Source organism: Haliaeetus albicilla, chromosome 13 (assembly GCF_947461875.1).
Source record: "Haliaeetus albicilla chromosome 13, bHalAlb1.1, whole genome shotgun sequence".
Lineage (NCBI taxonomy): Eukaryota > Metazoa > Chordata > Aves > Accipitriformes > Accipitridae > Haliaeetus > Haliaeetus albicilla.
Genome location: NC_091495.1, coordinates 40,202,307 through 40,226,449, shown reverse-complemented (window position 1 = coordinate 40,226,449; position 24,143 = coordinate 40,202,307). Strand labels below are relative to the sequence as shown.

General features: G+C 40.0%; 1 protein-coding gene across 2 annotated transcripts in view; it reads right to left on the bottom strand.

The window, feature by feature from the left end:
• The window catches only part of CDCA2 (cell division cycle associated 2), a 105,726-nt gene that overhangs the window by 55,061 nt on the left and 26,522 nt on the right, over positions 1 to 24,143 (bottom strand). For both annotated transcript variants that reach the window (XR_011327596.1, XR_011327597.1), the window contains exon 16: positions 19,065 to 19,191. The gene's annotated coding sequence lies outside the window, so the exon portion shown is untranslated. The remainder of the gene's footprint in view (positions 1 to 19,064; positions 19,192 to 24,143) is intronic.

Below are 24,143 nucleotides of genomic sequence, written 5' to 3'. Positions count from 1 at the left end.
AAAATCTGTGCTTCAAAATTGCAGTCACTGAGGGAAGTAAATATCACTGATTTTCAGTAGACTACAGTTTTCAAAATGATACCAAAATCAGCACTACTTAAAAATCTTTATTAGCATTCCTGCCTATTGTACAAGCCTAATCATTAGTAACTTTTTTACATGGAAAAGCTATGCTAGCATAAGCCAACGGATGACTCCTAATAATTACACCAATATAAATCTCCCCATGGAATCTGTTCTTCCAGTATGACACTCTTATGGATCTTCTAGGAGTGTACATGCAAAGAAATTGCACCTGTCTAGTTGCAGTGGTAAACATTTTCTAACAGAAAAGATTCATGTTTAATTAAGTCAAATCGTATAAATTCACTCTTGTGTGGAGATGGTAAGCATGAGGAAAGTACATCAATAACATACTACCACGTCCTCTTTTTTAAAGCAGATTGTAACATAAACCTGGAATGTCCGTAGAAGTGGATTAGACTACAAGGAGTCCAGCAGCTTATTTGGAAAAGCCTACAAAAAAGTGGAACCTAGACATCATTTAAGATTTTTGCATTTTATCACAGTCAGCATTTCTATACAGCAATGTAACTTTCCAGTTAGTTCTCCCATCCCTGCTTTTCCCACTCACAAAATCCACAGTAGGAATGCTCAGCAACAGCAAGAAAAATCAAATCCCGTCAGTGCATTCTCAGAGCAAAGGCAGTAATTCAAGGGAATACAGATATTTAAGCAAGGCCAATGGTTGGGGATAGCCTGCTGTAGCCATACGAAAGAGCTGGACAGCATTTCCACAATCCTGAACAGCCAAATGAAACGATAAACCTATGGAGTATTATTTTATGTCTGGCATTACACAGTGCCCCACTGATCTTCCTTCCCCTGCCTATGCCAACCCTGCTTTTGCCAGGATAATACTTTCCCAGTTATTCCAACAGTCTTTGCTTGATCCAAAGATAACAGTATATGGAAAAGAGTAGAGATCATCCCCTCTTTTTTCATAGTCATAAACAGGAAGTATCTTCTATAATCTGACGTATTGTCTTGCTTAGATAATAGAAAGGATGTGCATTTTCCCCTTTTCTTTCTAGAAACACAAGTTAACTATCTGCCAGAATGCTGCATTTTATATGACATCTAGTAAAAAGATGTTGGGTTTCTTTTTTTTTTTTTTTTAATATGAAGGTTCTTTTAAGATATTTTTCTGAAGAGAAACTGCCTCTTTAGCTACCCAGCCTGCTGCTTGTGTGGAAATCCTTCATGTTTTTCAGAATTACAGGGTAAGCATGATTTAAAGCCAGAAAACTTCTCAGAAAACAGCAAATTTATTTGGACAAAGGCGCCCACTTAGCTCCTTTAGCCCTATCTCCCAGTTAAGCAAGGTTGTTTTCTAAAAAGAACAAAACACCAATACTAATTTTTACTGCAACCACTAAGGTTTAGACTTCCAGTTGCGTTCATTTTATTAGGAACTGGGTGATCAAATTCCTTGGGCAGCGTGGGACATTCTGAAAGCAACATTTTCACTGAATTATAATGAGAATAAAAATCCCAGTTGGTGAAAGTAAAATACTTGTAAAGAACATGTCACCTCCTCAGCTGCAGTGGTTGGTTGAAATGGTCTTTAAAAGCTCACTTCCGCAGCCAGTTAACAAAACGACACTTTCAGCACACGATTCACAGAAGTCTGCGTTGGTGCTGAAGTCTACGGTTCAACTTCTGCCAACCACCTGCTAAAGTGGTTTCTTTTCACAAGAACTCTCTGATTGTTAGGTTCGTTAGTCTAGGGGCAAATTTATGACCCAGGGCCTTCATTATGCACCACTGTTCATCCAGTTTCATTTTTTAAGGTTAAAGCTAATAGTCAAAGTATTGAACCATGAGAAAGACTAGGATCAGGTCCTAAACATGTATGTTTTCATTTAATTTGAATAAAACAATGCTCAGCTCTGGCAAAAATCTTTTTCTTCTGTAGGTTTGACAGCAGAGTTGTAGGATAGAGGTCCTGTCTCTATGTCATAGATAGGGAAATGGAGGCAGAGAGCTGCCCAATGACCTGTCCAAAGTGATATAGGAAGCTTGTAAAAGAAGCAGAAGTAGATCCTGACAGATGTATGTTCCAGTTCTCTCCACCAGCTCCAGTGTTTAAAGTCTTTGGAATATCAAAAATACACAGATGAAATGGTAGTCACATTGGACCAGGAACTGAACAAGCACTGGGAAAGAGTGTCCTTGTCCTGAAAAACAAGCCTCCAAACAAACAGACAGGAAAGAGGGAAACAGAGGCAGATAAAATGGGGGCAGGGGGAGGGAGACTTGATCAACAGGAGATAGTGAACAGAAATAAACCTCCTCTACCCGCTGCTTCATCAAAATGGAAGCAATCCAGTCTCAGGTCCATCTGACTCACTAAGGGTGAGTCGAAAAAGAAAGAAAAAAAAAAGAAAAAAGAAAAAAAACCCCACAAAACTCTCTGAAACAATAGACAGTTCAAAAAACACCCACCAAAACCCCCTCTAAATGAAAGCCATGACAGAGCCCTCCCTAGTGATGGTGTGAACAGTGCAGGTGTCCCAGCGACAGGGTAGACCTCCCACACCTGACGTGTTGCAGAGCTTACAAACACTCCCCAAGGCTATCGAGAGACTGCAAATCATGACTCCAGCAGTGCTTAGCCTGACGGGAGTAAGCCCCCCAACATGCCATTAACAGTATGAAATTAGAACACAAGCCTTGATTTATGGAGGCTGGATGATTCCATGTCACTCACTCACTGTAAATCGATTAGGAGACAGCAAGGTCCTATTAGAGAGATGTCATATTCATGCAGTATTTATTGCCTGATCTCGCAGAAGCACGCAGAGAGACCATTAATTGGGATCAGCCTTCCCAGGGACAAGAAGCCCCCCGTGCAATGGAGTCACCACAACTCCTGAACAGGGGGATGGGACACATGGAAGAGATCTGCACCAAGGTGGGACCTACAGACAGGAGGACTTGAGTAACACAAGACACTTTAGATCTCATTGGTAATTAGCGACAAGGTTCTAATTGCCTTCAGTAGACTTTGAATCAGGCTGAGTGGGTAGATGGCTGGCAGTTCCCCAGAGCCAAAAACCTGAAATAGTCACTGCAAGGTGGATTCACAGCATGGGTAGTACATTTCTGCTTATGGGGAGAAGCATTTCAAACCATCCTGCATTTCCCATGTGTTCCACGTATTTACCAATGTGCGCGAGGACCAAGACGAGCCGCACAGGGCTTTTCATCTTCAAAGAATTTTGCAAACCTGCATGTCTTTGCCACTGCTACAGAAGGATAATTACTGTAAAGCAGACAGCATGGATTTGTTTAAGTGAGAGAAGATTCTCAGTCTAATTTTAGGGATTTGAACAGAAGGCGACACTCCAGCTGGGAGAAGATTTCCACCGAAAAGAATTTTTTGATGAAAACCAGAGGGCGAGGAGGGAGTTTCACAACATTATTTCCCTCCTTTTCCTAACCTGCTCAGTGTAATACACATGGGACGCTCATTGGTAACAGCCATTATCACTGAGGGAACTGTGATAGTCCCTGCAAAGGCTGTCAGCAGAATCTGAACCAGGGACCTTCTGGAACAAATAGAGATCTCTGCCAAGGAGTTTAAAAGGAATCTAGTGGGCTAGTCGGTACAGGGAGAAAGAAGACACTTTGCGAGTTGTTTACATGAGTGGATCAACACGGTGGCCCCAAAGAAGGGGACTCTTTGGGATACTGAACACAACCTTAGCCCTCAACAATTTTTCATATTTGTGAGTAGCCCAGCACAGTGCAGCTGGGAGTTGCTGCTGCCTTAACCTGAGGCAAAAAGAAAAGGTTCTCAACCTGCTGAAATATGTATCCTTCCCCTCCTCCAAAGGAACAAGACCAAAAGAATCTACCTGAGATTTCTGGCTGGGGTTTTGTTTGGTTTTGGTTTTTTAAGGGAAGGCAGATATTTGGCAGAAATTTTCACTTAGTCAAAAACACAATTTTCTGAGAAAAAGAGTTAAAAAGCAGGGTGGTTTTAATCAACCTTAGTTTTAATTCACCTGCCCCACAAATAATGAGAAATTTCCTCCCTCTAAGGACAACAAAAAGGTAGAAAATTCTCTAGCCAAGGCAGGACTTCTATTCATTTTAAATCACAAAAGTCAGATCTCTCTGGAATGCACATTTAAACCACAAAAAAAAACCCCAACCCAAAAAGAAGTCACCGAAGGTTTGCAAAATATTTCAAAACTCAGGGTTACTCTTAGAATTGATCTTCTAGGAATAACTAAACTAGCAGGAAATGCACAGAGGAAAGGCTGGACAGAATTCTCCCCCTCCCTTTTATACATACTGCAGCAACACCCCCCTACCACCTCCCCCCGCCATGTGCTCTGTTCTCCCTCTTTGGAATGCACACCAAGAAGAAACGAGACAACGGACCTGGGGCTAATGTCCCTTGGTGCCCATCCAGCTCTGTTCCAACTCAAAAAAAAAAAAAAAGCATTTGAGTTGCTCAAGAAACCCAAATGAGTATTTATAACTTCCTGACAGACTGGATTGCATGAAGCTTTAAGATCACTGTAAAGTCTGCCTTCCCTCCTTTCTCTCCCTCTCTCTTTCTAGACAATAAAACCTGTAACTCTTCAGGGACAGCCATTTCTCCCCCAGATCCAGAATCAATGCCTGGTATCTGAAGACACCCCTCACTTTTCACACCACGTTGTTGTCAGCATCTCAAGCCTTCAAATCACTCTCTCCCCCTCCCGTGGCCAGCTCAAGGCTCTGTTCCATTAGCGAGTGTTTCTTGAGCAGCCCTGATTTAGAAGATAATGGAAGGCACAAGAGGAAAGCCTTCCAAGTGGTAGGTTTAAGTGATAGAATAAGCATGAATCCTGGCAAAAGCCATGGTGGGACTGCCAAGAAATTCTATATGATGCAGGTGCAAATAGTTTTTTTCAATTCAGACTCATTAAAATATGTATTTTGCAAAACGAATTAAATTAAAACATCTGGGAACTAGGAGAAAAGGCTAGGGGCTTGAGAGGAGAGCAGAGCTAGGCATGTGCATACATACACACACAATTACTTTGTTTCCAGTTAAAAAGAGGATTTGAAGGCCCCGGACTTCATCAGGATCCATAATTGTGGGAAAGTAACCTGAAGATGCCAAACAACAGGAAATTACCAGAAGAATCTGTCAGCACAATCAGCTGCTATTTTCATTGTTCTTTGGCAAATTTATACACAGTCGGGAACACCTGGGCTGGCACGCAGCCCGGGTTTGACTAATTGCCAGGGGAGAGGAGCAGTCATTTGTCTTCAGTGGGGTTTCCTACGCTCGCTCCTCAAAACATGTGGTTTCACTTTTCCCCTCTCTCTGCAGGAAATGGCAGGACAGTGAAACGCAGAATAAATGAGTTCGATTCCAAGAGGTTGCCTCCTCAGAGGCTACTCCAAAAATAACTGTCTTGTGAGAGGCTGTTAATAACCAAGATTCTATATACTGTCTTCAGCAAACAACATTTCAAAGGCACAGTGTTCCTTTTCTCCCCAGACCCTATGTACATTAAAAACATTGTGGGGGGAAGAAAAGGAAGGGAGGGAGAGAAGGAAGAACCTTGGCAGTTAAGAGTCCTGTATATTTTTGTGGGGAATTCACACTCTCTTCAAACTGCCTTGCAAAATCCAACTCACCTCAAGGAAGTTGCCTGGATTTTCCTTCAAGGCTGAGCAAAATATTGCTACATTTTCCCAACATTATTTCAGGATGAGCAAGCAAGTATTTGTTAAACAGCTCTGTCAACTTCTGTGGTCATTCGTTGAGGCATTCCCCTTAATTTTATGTTCAGGATGTCTCTCTCTCTCCCTCTCATGCCTCCCATACCCTTTGAGAACTTGGCATACCTGATCTCAGTGGGATCATACCAATTTACAACGGACAATTGTTTCTTCCCAAGAAATTCAGGCACAATCCCACCACCAGTTGCCAGCATGGAGTTAGTCTTTTGATTGCACAGAATAACAAGGGATATGCTAAGATTTGTAAAAGCAAGGCCATAGTTTCTATGCACTGCATTTCAAGGATCCATTTCTAACTCACTTAACTATTTGAAACAGGTATTTGGTGCATGTGTCTTATATTAAAAAAGCAAGTCCCTTTCCAAACGCAAGTTTTGAAACAGATTTTAAAGCTATGTGACAGACAACAGAAGAGTCCCAGCAATCACCTGCATTATAGCTTTATCTCTGCCGAGACGTTGTTTTTGACATTGTAAGACTGCACTTTAAAAGATCACCTCTTTACAAGAACCACCTGTCTAAAGCGACAGCTTTTTCCTTTAACCTCAGAACATATTTTTAAGGTTAACATACCACTAAAAAAAAAAAATTTTTGCCCCCTCCTCCCATTACCACGGATTCTTAGCAACTCTAGGCTACAATGTCCCCTCCATGTAGCAAAAGCATGTTTTATGTATTTCTCTTTTAAACCTGGGGTACTTCCTAATTTAAATTGCATAGTATTTTACCATTTTGTATGGTGTTATGTCACAGCAGCACCATGTTTTATACTGAAGTGTACATCCGCATTTGGTTTATTTTCACTTGCATCTTGTCCAAATCCTACAATGATTTAGCATCTTGGCACTCTCACAGCAAAGACTCAACTAAAAAAACCCCAAAACCCCAAACCCTAAAAAAACATTTAAAACATACAGCAGATGATCATTAGGTTGGGTGAAGGAGCTAAAGGAACATTTGGGTTTCATTTGGTTTCAGTTGCAGACTCCTTAGCAGGGTAGAACTAAACTGTAATTCTAAACTGACCCACCTTTTTTCCTTTCCTCAACAAAAGGTGAAAAATGTGATAGAACATTTTACAATATGCAGCACATCGGTTATACTGCAGCACTGATAGAGTTCAGACTTGGCTTATTTTCTCTACGACTGAGATGTTTTGACATGTTTATTTGTTTAATTTGTTTATTTTGACTAGCTCTGATTATAATTGGCAGCAATGAGCAGAATTAACATTAGACAGTGTCTTAGACTTGTCGGTTACAATAATCCAAAAGGCATGTGAAGACAAATTCTCCAAAGAAGTGACAATAGCTAGAGTTTGGTTCAGCTGCATCGCAGCTTTGCTAATGCATGGAGAACAAGTGACAGAATAGTACTGGAACTACATAATTCCCACTGATTTCAATGACACCGGATCAGACCCTTAAACACTTGAAAATGCAACATCTCTTAAAATCATAAAATTTCTTACTAGTCACTCAGAAAGCAACAATCTAACTCATACTGAAATAAATGGAATATCCTCCAAATCAACAGGTTTTGAACCAGAACCTCTACACGAGTATTGCAGTATTTGCATAGTGCATTTACACTTAAATGTAAGGTACACTTGCACTCGTTCGAGTGTTACTGAGTAAAGAAAGGGCTCATGGTCTTTCATAACCAGACTCTTTGTTATTTGGAGTTCATTCACAACACAGAAGGAATACCCTCATCAACTTCACTTTGGCAAGAGCTTCATCACCGTTGTTACTTTCTTGCACTAGACCAATGTTTTTTAGAGTAACAAACTTTTCAGGGTTATTCTTGCGGTTTTTTTGTTCTTAATTGTAGTCACTGAAATGTAACAGGAGATAAGAAGGAGGGAGGAATCTATCCAAGAGAGGTGCTGTAAAGCATTTTCTTCAAGCCATAGTAATCCAAATGTTTTGCTTCAATTCAGTTTTAAACAGCATGTATTTAAACTGACAAAACCAAGAATATTTTCTGAGCTGCTGCATCTTTCACACAGGCTACTCTGCCATGATATTGCAGCCCATATGTTCCACAATATCACACTTCTCAGTGCTACCTAGGTAAACGATAATGCTAACAAATTCCCTTCTGTGCATGTAGACAATACAGCATGTGGGTGATAAATCTGAACGCAATTGACAGAGTTTACTTTTGATGTCTTTAGGTGCTTTGCATAGGTGAAGACATCTTATCACCTGTAAGTTACTCTCCTGCTCGCTACCCCAAAACACTGTTTCAGGCCTCAGGTCACAGCCACATTTTAGCATCAGAAGATACTCAAATGAAAATCCTGTCAGAACACTGCACTGCTACACTACTGAGCAACTAAAGCATTCCCTGAACTACTGAACCTTAAAACACCATCCTTAACCTCTACCAGTTAAAAACCAAGACCAATTCAATCCAGACCCTTCCCATGATTCAAAAAAAAAAAAAACCCCCACAGGCTCCAGCTGCAAAATCCAGATTCTAATGCACTTTTCCAAGAGCCTGACAGATTTTAATTCAGAGTACAAACATCTTTACAGTGCAATACGTATCCAGGCCAGATGTCAATTTCTCCCTCCTTCTCAAAAGGAACATTCAGATCTGAGATCGTCAGAGATAAACTTATGACACTTCACCTGCAAATCCCAGAGACCTTTAAAAGGGGAGGGAAAAGAAAATAATCCCAGTTTTTCAAGACGAGAATCTGAGGCACAAAGGAAAAAAACATGATGTCAAACATAAGAAAGGACCAGAGAATTCAACTGCATGTTTCTTAGTTTTTATTAGATTCTTTTTCTAGAAATAGGCATTACCACTAGGCAAGCTTGCTGATGCCTAATGGTAATACAAAGCCTAGTGGTGAATATAAATATAAAGGACAACTACTAGTCAAGTAACCAAGCTATTTGAATGTGAAGACAACAATCCATGGCCCAAAGAATGTGGTAATTGCATGGACAAGATAAAGCAAATGAAAGCTTTAAGCAAGTGAATTAATACATCTGTATTCACCATATTAAACCAAGGTAGCTTTTATGCAAAACCTCTCCAAGAAAAGCAAATCCTCTACATATTCCACCACTAATTATCCAGGAAAAGCAAAGATGCTGCTTTACTCATATTTTCAACAAAATATTTTCTCAGTGTGCAGCATGTCACATTATTATGTGTGAGACCATATGTGTGGCAGTGCAGGGGGCCAAGTTAAGGTTCTCGCGTTCACACCACGTGCTACAGAGAGTTCACCACATTGAAAGGGTTTGCTTTTGATACCTTTGCTCACTTGCTTTGTACTTTTTAATTATTTAAAAGTGATTTGAACATGTGTCCCCTCCGCCAAGCCCTGTCTTCAGTTTTGAGGTATCTCCAACAACTGTTTAAAATACCAACGACACCTGGAACTACACCAAAGCAGAGTGCATGGTTGTGCTCATTTATGCGGACTTACTCTCGGACTCAGTGCAATAGCAGTTGTAGCAGAAGGCAACAGACCAGAATGCAACCAAAAAGTAAAATCAAAGCACGTTAGACTCAAAAGCCAAAACCTGCAAAAATACCAAGAATTTCTTCTCATATTAATAGCACAGAAAAATCAGGCCGTACTGAGGAAATGTCCTTCTTTTTTCTTTTTTCAATGGAATTGTATGCATTTGGAGTAAAAGAAACAAAATGTAACTAAAGCTTATCACAATTTTTGTGTATTCTTATGATATTCACATTTTTCTTGCAAAAATTCTTGTTCCTGATGGCCGGCTTTTTAGATATTAGATGCAAAATATACTTTACAGAAAAAAAATACCCAACAAACTTCTGCATATAATCTACCGGCTTAAATGGAATTTAATAAGCGCGTAGCTCTCAGGGCAGTTCTTTGCACTGGGGGCCGTTTCATCATAATAGTGAAATAGAACACTTCAGTTATGAAGTCAATATTGCATCATTTGTACTGCACTGGTACTATCACTGCATTTATCAACCACAAAAGGAGTTGTTCCTCTCTTAGAGCATAATGCCTGTGGTACTTACGGAGGGCACAGATTACAAACACACACTGAATGCAGCAAGAAGAACCCAAGAATGAAAATTTGTACTTAAAAAAACCCAAACAACAAAAACCAACCTTCAAACTTTGACAAGTAAACACATTGCAGAATTTGAAGACTAGTTGAGTAAAATAATTCATCCTGGCAAGTTATTTGCAAGGGATACTATTTGCCCAGGAGCACATTATCAATGCTTACATAGTAAAGAAATCTAACTGGCTTCAAACAAGATAGAAATCTTATTTTATTGATTTCACAGAACACATTGTGGTATAGTGGTTAATAGTGAATAGCATCACAATGAAAAATGCGCAACTACATGGTAGCTAGGTTTCTTATTCAACAATTATCATTAGTTCATATAAATGGAAGGTAAACTACATTAGAAAACAAGATACTATTATACCTTTGATCTCATATCTAATACACATGTCACTAGAACCCCAACAAAAGGACATGTATATTTATGTGAAGATCATGCTCACTCATAAAGTTAATGTAACTATACAGTTTCAGAGCGTATAGTTACCATGAACCTCCACTCATTTCAGCATATGTACAAACACTTCATGGACAGTGTAATTGTAATGGTGGAAACCATCTGTTAAGAGCCCTGAAGGCACAGTATTCTTCTTTAGGCGTAGAGGAGGTAGCTTCCCTTGCTCAGCCTGTGAACAGAACTCTGAAAGCATTTTACAATGCTCTTCTGAAAGCATTGTATCTAAGGCAGAAAAGTCAAGAAAACCATGTTCATCCATTCCCAGATCTCCAGCAAGAGTTCTTTAGAGATTAACACTGAAGCAGACGTGCCATCTACATAGGTCTGGACTGGGCCCTACCAAAGCGTCGCCTACATAAGCACACTATGTTTGAGATTGAAAACACAGCTAAAGATTCTCAGTGCCTCATACATCAGTTGCCTGACATAAACCGATCTGCCTGATTTTAAGGCTGCCTTCTTTCCTTGTTCTGGATATTAAGCTTTTTTAAGGGTCTCAGATTCAGTACCTATAATCAAGGGTTACTGTTGAAAATCTTGGCCTACGGTCTCTGGCTAGAGTATAACTATTGCTACTAAAAGACTTGAGAGTCCCTCACAAAAATCTCTGACTGCTACAGTCCCCTAACTGGATGGATTTAATCAAGTAACTGACATTCTGATATCAAGATGATTCATGTGTAAGTGGATATATGGTTAAAATCACTGTGTGGGCCAAACTCTCTACAGCATGCTCGTCTGCCAGTCAGTAGGACTTTTCTGAATAAGGTGAGCAGGTTTTGGCCTCGTGGTGAAGAACAAGATCACCAGCTGTGTGCATTCAGTTTAAATATTCAGCCCATCTTTCAGTGAAGATTCATTTGTCATGTCCCTTGGCACTTTCTAGTCTAATTATTGAAGGCTATACACCCTCCCGCCCCCCCAAGAGTCTATTGTCTTTAAAGTGATAGCATATAGCTCAATCTAAGTAAAGAAAAATCACAACATGATCTCAGTTGCAAATAATTGCAGAAATAGGCAGAATTTTCCATTTCTAGCCTGCAATTCTGTAGATCAGGGGATAAGAGATAATGGCCTCAGGCCTACACAGAAGATGTATCGCACAGACAGCTTTTGCTCTCTAGCGGACAGTGCTGAAGTCTACCTGAAGACAAAATTGGGAATACCCTCCTGACAGAAAAGCTTGGAAGATATGCATGCCTCAGTAGAGATATTCCTTCCAGGGTAGTTGCAGGAAAGGTATTTCTCACATTGTTCATGCTTTTGATTCTCAAATGTACACTATGGTACTTTGCCACCCCACAGCATCTTTCAGCAAGCTATGCTTTTAGACTCCCTTCTCATATGACCCTCTAAAAAAACCAAGCAAACACACAAACAAAAACCCCAGCATATGCTCAGTCATCTTACTCATGTAGCAACAATACAGTCCAGGTTTTCTACAGATTTTTCACAAAAATGAGTCATGAGCATCCCCATTTTACAGGTGGTAAATTGAGGCTGGGCAAAGAGACAGGTGAGCAAAGAGACATCCCCCAAGGTCATATCTTAAATTGCTGATGAATTGGAAATGCATCCTTTCCCTCAACACATGAACTGACAGTCCTTTCCAAACAATTCTACATGTGCAAAGGGGATAAAATACCTATAAGAAAATTTGTTCTACTGGTGAGCTTCCCAGGGGGGTTTGAATGACAGAGCGTACAACACCTTGACACTGTCTAGTTAAACAAAGGAAGCACATTGTACATGCCTCAGACATTTCTCCATAGAGTTCAAGGCAGCAAAGGTCACTGTATACTATACCTTTAAATAAAGTAACCAAGGCAAAGGAGAGAAACCTAGCCTAGAGACTGCGGGCTGAGAAGAGAGGGCTCTGTCGGTAGCTGTCTGTTGCCATCTAGTGGAAAAAAAAATATATGCCAAAATCAGAGCAGTAAGTAAGGGTCCAGAGTCCCCTTCTCAAGAAAATTCAGTATCTTTCCTTTCGGGTTGTCTTTGAACTCCTATTCCACTATGTTATCAGCTCCTTATTGTTTGCTTTTAAGATAAAGAGAATTTTTTCTTGTTGATTGAAAAATCCAGTCAAAGAACAGCTTGGATCACATCTAGAGTTCCTTTAATTAGTTTGAAAGACAGGCTGAGAGGAAGAAGGGGAAGGGATGAAAGAGAATGGGAAAGCAGACGAAACTCTTCCACCAAATGGCAAACAAAGGGTTTGTTTTGCAATTTCATGGATCAAGCAGTGGTCAGGGGGTGAAAACCCTAACTGAAAAATTTTAAATGGCACTAAATTAACATACATTGGGAAGTCAGCTAAAAGTTTTCTTTTGTCATTAACAGTCATGATTCAAGTTACCTCCTGGCTCTTCTTCTCCTCTTACAGTTTACCCAGGGATGAAAGTGTTTAGCGTAATTTATGCAATGCCAAGCCATGGGACTATGTTGACTAATTCCGTAAAACAGGAGCTTTTTATGCCTGGCAGCCCTTTTCAAGTCACCAGTTCACAAGAGCGACGAGCAAGAGAGGGAAGCAGGAACTCTGCTTGTAGGAGTTGTTATTCCTAATCCCACCCTTTTGAGATTTATGTATATTGGCTTAGATCACAAGATCAGACCAGCTCAGCAATCTGCCAATAAAAACAGCTAATACATTTACATCACTTGCCATATAACCCAGAAAAAGTCTCCCTGCCTCAGTTTCTCCACAGAAGAAATTGCAACTGATACCTGACCTTGATTTATTAAACCCTTTGAACTTCATAAGTGCAGAGTCCTACTAAAAGTTAACTATTATTAACATGCTATCTTTTGTAAAGATCCTCTAAACTTTGGTGCCAACACGAGGTCAAGAAGAGGATAGTATCAGTGATAGTATCCACATTAGAAAAATAAGGAATGAGGAAGATAGAAGGAAGATGCCACAAGTCAGGCACTGATAAAAATCTAGCAGAGACTCATTCATATTTAGGCAGTCAAAGAAGGGACCCCCCCCCAAAGCCATAGGCCATTTTTGACCACTTGGGTCAATCACATAGAAATCCAGCTGCAACAGGTATGTTTTCAAGTGCATCTGAGGGAGAACAAGGAGATTATCCAAGTTAATGTCAAATCAAAGTAGTATCCATACATGGCATAGCTCTAAGCAGAAATTTTAACTATCAAAAACGGGTACTAACATAGTTCCACACCCAAGTCTGGAACATTGCCATATAGATGCAACAATATACTAAAGTAAGTGTGATCTTCACTGGCTGGGAATATCTGTCCCACATACCCATGGCTCAGAATACAAATGCACAGAACTCCTAAATCTCACCTGGCAGTACTAACCAGGGCTTGCTCATATGGTTTATTTGGTACTTCTAAAGCACTTCTGGCATAAAAACAGGGGAAGCCCTTCCTAAGGGCATCACTACCCTCAATTGACATGCTGGGAGCACACAATACAGTACCATTTAAAGAAAAAATCTTCATCTGAAATGACCAGATCACTACCGATTAGCCAAATATCGAACACCCACAGATCTCTGAGAATAAGCATACTGAAGTTTAACACTGTTTGTCCTTTAAACAGAATGTCAATTAAATAAATTAATGTCCAATGGACAGTATTTAAGGAGTGGGGAAAATGTTTTCCTGTTATATTATGTCTCCAGGCAATGGAGATTATAATTTTCTACCCTACTAGGAAGGGCATAACACCGTTAAATTGTGACAAATTAGTTTTCGGTTATGTGCTTTACTAGTCCCACATGGTAACTAAAACTTCTACGTTATTTGACTGCAAAGCAAATCAGAAACGGTTCTGAGTATACAGTGAGACAGACTCAGAGAACAGTGATTACTCCTTGCTCATTGCTGAACCAGAATCAAGCCTCAAAATGGCTTACACAAGAACATCCTTGCTTAACTTAGGGCCTTACTCTGCAAATATGCCATCAGGTTCAAAGGGAGTACTCACCAAAGAACATGCTATTCAGCAGAATCTGGCTTTTATTCACCTTCCTTTGCTACCTGGCCTTTCAACTAGCTGAAAGCATCTGAAAAAGCCTCATCCAACAGATAAAACACCAGAGCGGAAGCCTATGGAACTGTGTTCTTTGCTTGGCTTTGCTGTATAATCTTAGGAAAAAAAGAAATACAACATCCTTTGTGTTTCCTGTGTCCTTTGTAACATTTCTTGAGGTGCTAAGCTGTTTGGAGAAGAAATGCTTCTTATTGTAGGTACAAACCAACACTTTTCTTCAAATGCAGACTCATTACGAGGCAATGAACTACCCTGAAGAAGCCAACTGTAGAACTGGAAATGGAAAAATGGCCTTGCTGTACTGCAGCTGAATGTGTTCCACAGAGAAACTTGGGCTAATACATCAGATGAACTTGCTGTGGTAACCTGGATAAATAACCAAAATCTTCGTTCATACTCATTTGTCTTTCAGCTGGTACTATTTGTGTGGCAACCTAGGCTCTACCTTCTGAAAAGGGCTCCTGACCTCAGATCCAGTTCTAGGTTTTACTGTAGAGATCTCCAAGTATTCACAGAGCAGCTGTTGAATCAATGTAGTTTTCAGCTCAACGTATTAAGATAAACTAGCACTGATTTTGGATTACCCTAATACCTAAGATTAGACAGTTTGAAAAGGGAATTATCACAGCTATTTCAACTTAAATTCATCAGTCTGAATCCTCACTTTGCCAGAACGGACTGATTCCCGGCATGCTTATTTCCATGTGATTTAAGTGTCCAGGAACATTTTCAGCTGGTAAATCAGCAAGGCTTTCACTATTCCTCCAAAGCTCAGGGAGTTCTGTTACCTTCAGTCTAAGCTGACACAGGAGCAGGAACCCAGCTGCACAGCATCTCAAGGGAATGGACCAGTAAAGTAAAATGTCCTAAGGGAAATGGTTTTTGGTGACCCTAGCGAGTTCCTCATTGATGATGCATTCAATCTATGTACATACAGGGGTCAAACGCACAACTGGATCCATCAGCATCAAATGAAAGAGCCCTCTTTAATCAGGTAGCTCCATTTACACCACTGCAGGACATAAACCTCAAACCTTTTACACAGTATTTGCGCACACCAAACAGCACTTCAGCAGTGGATGGTGGCAGTAAGTTCCACCCATTGACTTCCCACATGCTGGGAAGTACAAGAAATCTAATAAGTAAACTACTGTGGCAAGATCTCCAATTCAATTTCTGCAGATGTCCTGATAAATATCCAAACATTTAGGCAGTTCTCCAAACTTATGCTGAATTACAAACCTTCTCAAGACCTGCTCCATTTTATTCTTCAAAATTCCATCCAATTTGGACAGTTAGGCATTTAAGACTTTTTTTAAAAGTGTAAAGTGAGTGAAAGGAAGGGGGAACAAAAAGTTAGCAACCCACCCTGCTGTATTTATTCTGTTTTGTATCATTTAAAAAACAAGCACTAAAAGGCTGAGTGGAGCTCACCCGACATTTTTTAATGTACTGTAATTTCTCAGGAAAACGCTTTGTGAAAAGTAAGCAATATATCCTAGCGTATAAGTATGTAACCATAGTTTCCCCCACCATGCAAAACATCTGTGACCTTGCACAGAGGTCATCACTGCAGTAGTGTTTCTCTTTACTTTTAAAGAAATGTCAGGCCATTTTTTATACAAGACTTATGACAGGGTGCTGTTTATTGTATCACAAAGCCACTATAACTCCAGCACAAGGAAACTGCTATTATTTGGAGAGTATATATCTTCCTGACTAGCAGGAAAGATGAAAATAAGAAGGGTCCTTTTCAGAGAGTAAAAGTCACAGAGTCTCCCTTAATGACACCAGCATCTTCTCCATGATGAACCATTACTGGATTGCTCCGTCTGATTAAGGCTTAACTTTTATGCTGGGATTTTCTATTAGGTCACACAGTGTTTGTGCTCATCTTCCACTGAAAATGGTACCAAATTCCCAATTTTTTGAGGTCTGTCATGTGACCATACAATCACTTTAGTGACTAGACTTAAAATTTCAGCTCCCTTCAGCAGAGATGTGCTTCCTTCCCCACACCATTTTACATTGAATCAAATTTTTTGTTTCACGTGGAAAGCGTTGGAGAAAATGCCAACAACAATTTGGGGCAGAACAAAAATCATTCCCAGTCACCTCTATTTCCTTTTTACTTTTATCATGGAAAATTGCTTGTGGCTTTTTCTGGTAGCTCTGTTCAGTCCTGAATGAGTACACTGTGGGGGCACCAGGCTGTGAGGGCTGCATCTTTTAAATCAGAAGTCTAACTGAGATCCTAACTAGTTGTGTTCATTGAAGGTCCCTTGGTACTTTTCACAAGACTAACCTCTGTATCCTGGCCAAATTCCAGCTCAAGTAATTACAATCTACTTTCCCAAACACCCCTCTTCTTTCCCTGCAGCACTTTCAATTGCATATGAAATTATTCTATTATCTAATTATAATAGTGCCCACAGATTCCTGTCAAGCTTGGGGATTGTGCGAGGTGCTATAGAGAGCACAGATGCATACACAGTCCTCTGGTTTCCCAGCAGCATGCTGTGCAAGTGTTGAGACCTGTGACTACCTCGCCACGACTCAGAAAGGCCAGACATAAGAACAGGGTTCAATTTGAAATACAGTACAGTAAATTAGCATAAGAAAGAGAAGTGAAAGAAAGAAATATGTAAGCTTGAGAAAGAAAGCAAAAGAAGGACAGGTCCCTGCTGCTGGTGTTTTAGGCTGACTGTGTGCTATTTAATCAGTACCACCCCCCACAGTAGTTGAAAACAAAGCTGCTTAGTGTACATCTATACTGTTTAACAAAGCACTGTACAGGAATGTCCCAGCTAGCACCATGCATGCTGAAAGAGCCACCCAAAGTTTCATCATGTAACAGGTCTGTCCTGTAAGTGGAATATCCATGCTGGCTATAAATCACAGATACCAGTGCTTCTGATTCAGCCGTAATTGCATGGTGTAATCTGTACTCCACACACTTCATACAGCTGAGATTATGCCTTTCACAAGCAGGTATGAGCTTGCTTTGCCTGTGCTTCAAACAGACCATATGCCAAGCACTGCTCACACAGTTCCAAGTTTAAGCTAAGAAGTGTTGCCAAGAGGCAGGATATATCAGATTGGTCTTAACACCATGGGAATGTAACTACATGCCTAGGTGCTTCACTGAATTAGGAAGCCTTTGATTTCTGGAGTGGAGAGGTGGATTGGAAGGAATCACCTTTCCTCACTACATATTAGCACAAGCAAACAGTAGTGAAGCCGTTAAAGGGGAAAGACTAGACTTTTTAGGAACTCTATTCCCACTTAAGCAGCCTGATTTTAAAAACCAAGCAAACGCAAATGGAAAAATGCGTAAGAAGTTTTAAATGTCTTTTCCAGCATATTCAGTGAAGTCAACTGCTCACAAATATTACACAGCTTAAATTCAGAGAGATGAAATTTAGGAGTTTGGAATTAGATAGGACAGCGAGTCCTTTTCCTAACCATTTTAGGAAATTATCTTTGAGATGTTTAACACAGAACTGTCCACAGAACATTCATTCACTACAGATCGCCTTCCAGCACCCAGTAACATGAACAGCAGAGTAAAATAAAGTGATCAGAAAAATGTCATCAGCTCTTTTGAAATGTTTGTGGTTCACTGTCATTAATTGGAAAAAAAATATTTGTGGTTCTTTGGGGAGAAGAATAATTTGTTCACTTTTTTTCTGCCATCCATCGTAAGTCTTGTATTTATGTAACAGCTATGAAGACATTTCAGTTTAGATTGTTGTTGCCTTTGTACCTTTAAGCATAGGTTTTGAAGTGTGTTTCCTTATAATGCTATAATTTAACTTCAACATTTTTAAATGAAAATGGCAGCAGGATGCAGCCAGCATATGCTACATAGTCCACAGAGGGCAATTATTAATTTCCCAGTGGATACCTTTTCTTATGGTGACTGGCAGTGGAGTTTTTTGTTTGCTTTTTTATATTATTATTATTATTATTACTCATGCCTTTTATTTAAAACATTGCTAGATGTCTGTATCTCAATACACCTGCTGTGCCAGTGATTACACTGTGTTTAATGGCATGTCTATCTTGGGAGAGCATAGCTGAGTGTAAGAGGGGACTGGAAAGGACAATAAAACAGCTGTTGAATTTGTTCATCCCTACATTCCATTTCAGGAGCTGTCACCAACCTGCTAGGGCCTGGCAAAGGCCTCGGTAGTATCTGAGCTCCAGCCCTGGTTCTCACACTAACGAACTGTTAGCTGTAGTGGTCTTGCTCAGACCTGTAACTATCAAGCAGGCTTGTAGCTAAACACTGAAATGGTGCAGGAAAGAAAGAAATATGAGGTTTTCCAGAAGTGTCTGGTACTGACCTAATTTTTCTTCTGCTGAAGATAATAATTGACATGAGGACAATGAAACTCCAGTAATAATAGCACCATCAGTGCTAATGGAAACGTTTCAACAATGAATTTCCACAACACACCTTGAAGATTTTCCCTAAAAAAATGTAAATCATCAGTACAGGCCAAACTCAATGGACAAATTTCACACCTGATCACAGACTCTGACAATCTGTCAACTTGGACTAGGAAAAGACATGCACAATGGTAAACCAAATACATAACTAACTTCAGGTCTACAAGAATGGAACTAACCACACTTAGTCCAAGCTTGACATTTTGATTTTGTTCCTTACCTCAAAATGGTCAAGTGTGGAGTTGGATTTTTTGCTTGTTCCAAACATAAACTCTCCAGTCCTCTGTAGCTAGATATTCAGCAGATAGCAGCAGGGTACTATCATGCAGATAGTACCAAGATCCATGCTTTAAAAAAAAAAAAAAGAAAGAAAGAAAGAAAGAAAGATCAACCAAACTTGTTTTAAATGAAGTGTGAACAGGTCAATGACTCTACAATACCAAACTGCTGTTACCCAAAGTGCTATCCCACTTTGTGCATTTCTAACGGCTTCTCATCTGCAGGCAACAGAAAAATGCCAGCAGAAATTCTGCTTTTTTCTAGAATGAAGCCTCAACTCTGCAGCGAGATCCACATGGGTGGATCCTTGTACCTATTCAGAGCCCCATTAATTTTAACAAACAGTAAGTGAGACAAAAGAAAACACTTCTGCAGATTCACTCAATTTTTTTTCTTATAAAGCTGCTTTTGAAAAGAGTAACTCCAAAAGGAGGTCCAAGTTCAAATACAGCATGCCAATATAGTGATAAATAAATAAAAAAATCCCAGGGAAGTTTCACAGACTACTGAACATGTGTCACCAGATCTGGAACATAAGTTACATGTTACAGATACCAGCCAAAGAATTGGTGGGAATAGAGATTTGATTCTCATAATACTTGGACAACTCTTCATTAAGAAAAAAAAAAGTGTTCCATTAACTGCATCATTTCTAAGTGTCCTCTTGTCATACTTGAAGCTGAGGTAGTTACTGAAGAAAGATCAAGGGTTAAGCTGCACACTGCACAACAGCACAAGACTTTAAAAGAAATAATAAAAAAAAGCCTCATCCAATTTTTTTTCCAAATTAAATCAAGAACATTCATAATTAGTTTTTACACCGGAGACATCTAGTGGGAAATGAAAGAACTGAAAGAGCCATAAGCTGCCTTCGCCCTTTCATTAATATTTGCTCCCAAATGCAGGTCAAATAAATCTAACTCACAGTTTGAAATGAGTAGCTTTAAAACTGATGTATTACTTTCTGCTCGGATTTATGCCACCCATTTTGGATAATTACTCCCAATGCTTTTTCCCTATTGTATTCAAAGCTTCTTCATAAGAATGAAACGAAGTTGGGTTCCTTGAGATCTCTTCTGCTTTTAATAACTTTCCATTCCCCTCCACCCCTCCCCATTCTCAAAGATTATTTCCACCTTTGCAATTTAAGGCAACTGGATTTGTGCTGGCAGACACCTTGCACTCATTTATGTATGTGTTTTGTTCCCTGCTATGATAAATTGCACTGTGCAGGCACACAGTAAAAGACCATCCTGCCCTGTATCCAAGGCCCTGATCCTGCGAAAACTTACCCATGTGCTTGAGTTTATACACTAAATAAATTTACTGAAGCACATGTGTAAGCCCTATTCTTGCAAGATTTATGCACATCAATAGGGTTATGCACAGTGCATAAAGTTAAGCACGTGTTTAAGTCATTATGAGACTAGGAACGAAACATGCAAAGGGTGAAAGGGAAAATAGATGGACAGAAAGGTGAATTAACTTGCCCTATATCATGGTAGTCATGTCCACATGGCACAATCCAACAACTGTCCAGAGATACCTGAACTAGTTCAAAAAACCTTGCTGTTACAGGAAGCAATTTAGTCCCACTAGCAAACGACGCTGCTCAGGCTGATATACCTACTTGGCAGAAAGGCTAATTAGTCTGAGTAAAGCATCAGGCCAACACAGCTCTACAGCTTTTAGAAGCTCAGCTAAAACACATATCACTGAACAGCATCACATTACACTTTTTAAGAGTTCCCAGAGAAAGCCAGCGGGGATGGAACTGCATCTCTAGTGCTTCTACATAGTGTTTTATTTTTTGGCTATTTTGCTACATCAGTACAACTGGAGGGAAGCCATTCTACTGAAACCACTGCAGGAGTGCATCTGTGCCTCAGTGCAATGCAAGAAAAAGGAACCAAAGGGAAGTACCTACCAACTTTATTCAAAACATTTTGATGTAGAGAGAAACAAAGGTAAGAAGTGAACAACTGTAAGAAAATGCAGCACAACTTCACACCTTACTCAGGGTGTGATGCTGCAAACAGGACAAGAAAATGTGTCCTCATGAGTTCTCTAGGCCCATGCAGAAGAGGCAAAATACCCACAGGAGGCCTTCCCTACAGATCTGGGAGCAACACTGAGGCCTTCAAAGTTGATCTGTTAGAGACTTCTAAGTTTCCATTTCATTACAAATCAAAATGGGAAATATAGCCTCTGCTGTCTCTACTTTGATATCTGTAGGCTTTTAGATGTTTCATCAATATTGTACAGTGACATAGTTAAATCATCCTCTTTCCACAAAAGGCAGTTCCTGTTTATTAAGTATCCGGCTCCTGCATATGCAGAGGATTAAGGACAGGTACATGCTACCAACTGTTTATAGGCTATATTTAATGTTAACAATTGCATAACATTGGATCAGCTTAGTGCTTAGCCTTCTATTTCATTATTTTCACTTCCCAGATACATATAATTGCTTAGTTATAGCAATTCTTTTCTAGAAAAGTTGTTCTCCATAAGATGTGTATCTGCTTGCTTCCCTCCCCCTCAAAACACTAAGTACCCAGGTGTCTTAAATCTGAAGTGATAGACCCCTTTTGCAGCTGGTGATTTGCAGCACAAAAGGCGGAGGAAGGGATAGAAAGACAAGATGGTTGCCTGAATTCAGGTTACCTCAAACCCAGCAATGTGCAGTGAAAATACTGTTGCCTAATTTCCCAGGTCTTATGCTAAAACCCAAACCAAAACCAGGCCTCTCCTTTTGCTCTTTTACAGATAACATGCACCACAGAAGCAAAAATATGCCCTCTAAGACCTTCAAAGCTCAAATTCACATTTCTAATTCATTCAAAGGCCAATGTCACATTTGACTTACATCTTTGCTGACCAAACACCCCAATACCCTGCTGTCCTAATTGCAAGCAGACTGAAAAGAGACCTCAGACTGGAATTTGGGGAGAATGTGAAAGTAGACCTGGTGGCTTGCTCTGGAAGGAGACAGCTTCTAGCAAAAGAGACTGTGAACCCAAGGGGACTTAAACTGGAACAAAATCACTGGAGACGAATCAAGGTACTACTGAGAGACACCGCATAGCTTATCATGGCTGTGCATAGTATCTAAGAGCATTTTGCACTGGAGTTTTTCCACTCCACGGCCAGCAAAACTTCATAGTTTCTCTACAACCTTCCAAGAAGGAAATAAGCCTAAGCAGCCTGGTGAAACCAAATGAAACTCAAAGCAGTGTAAGGGTAACCCTGCTATCAGAGCTGGAGTCCTTTCTTTATTTCAGGCATTATTTAGTCAGGAAAACCACTTCAAGGAACAGATTTCATGAAAAGTCTAAGAGCCACACCATTCAGACCACTTCCAGCACACACTGAGCAGAACCATTGTGGGGAAGAAGACAAGCATTATCACTATTATCTAAAACTACAGCTTTCTTCACACACAAAGCAACACCGTATCCCATTCACCAAGCATAAAGCAGGAATTGCTCTGAACCAGCTCCAGGGTGACCAGTTTGTCCCCCAACAACAGAAAGCCTACAGCTTCTCTCCTCCTGCTTTCAGGTATCAAAAATACATTCATTAGGTCACAGAAATGGGGAAAAGATAAATATAAAAAGTAATTTAAGAGGAAAATCCTCTCAGAGAACTTACCCTCTGCAAAGCCCCATGTCACCAGACCCAGTGCTGAGGAGGAGACTGCAATTAGGGGTAATCAAAGGCACCTGAGCCCAGCCTGCTCCACAGGTGACTCATCAGGTCACAGCACACCTGCCCTGTCTTGAATTTCCTTCTGGCTTCACCAGTACTCTCCTTTGGGATAAAGGGTGGGTTTGGCTGGGAAAAGCATCCGCAAGGCCATATAGCCACAAAATTCAAGCAGAAAAAAAGGAGAAAATGAGAATATAGTATTTGGCTTTCTGAATTTTAGCATATCTCTGTTGTGAAAGGGGGAGTTAAAAAATAGTGACATTTTTTAATTTATTTTGGCTTCATTACAGTCACTTAATCATTACATTATTGATTTCTATGCATGTGTATACATTTCTCTGCGTGCATTGCTCTCTGACTTTGTTAAATCTATCTGAAAGGCAGAGGCCAGCATGTCCCAATGTTCTTTTTCTCTATGCCTAGTAACTGCTAAATCTTTAAGAAGCTTTTGTCTGCAGAGATTTACTGTTTTGAGGTGTGGCTTTCATGCAGCACATCACAGAGGAAGTGCACACCCTTGGCAATCATGAAAGTTTGATTTCTGTACTTGTTTATTTCTTTGCTTCCCTTCAGCACGATCAGTAAGTAATTGTGAAGGGAAAACTTGTCCTCTCCCAGAATTAGAAGCTCTAGGATATTTGAAACACTATAAAGACAAAACAAAAAAAATTGCATTTGCTTACTTCTCTGGAGAGATTAACTGAAGTCCTGCCAGCTAAAAGAAAAATACCTAAAGAGTAAGAAGAGGCTACACAGAGGGGAGGATAGGAACATACACTTTATTCAGGCAGGCAGACTTGTTCCACCTGCTGAAGAGAGGAAATGAAATTAATTCCTCTTTGTTTTGTTTCTTCCCCCTTTATAGTAGAGCTAACATCTTGTATTCCCTGTCCCCACCTGCTGGTAACAAAGAATTACCTACTTGCTAGGCTGGATCATAGAAGAAAATGCTTAAAATGAAAAACCAAATTGTATGGTGATGGGAAGAAAGGGGGAATTTGAGAAAGATAGAGATATTAAGCACTTTGCTGAAGTAAAGCTTTGGCTGAAGCAGGTAAGACACGTGTGGCACTTGGGCTTAAACGTGAGTCAAACTGGCCATTTTCCGCAGGCCAGTGTGACTTGCAGCTGCCCTGAATGAAAGCAGGAAATTGCATTTTTGCTATTTATAAACTGTGAGAGTGAAATAACATGAATACTGTATGCCTCTCCCAATCCCCATCTGTGGGGTTTTAAGTATCTTATAACCCCCAATAGATTGTGCTTCTCAGATCTTATAAGGGCATTCTCATCATACCAACCCATAATA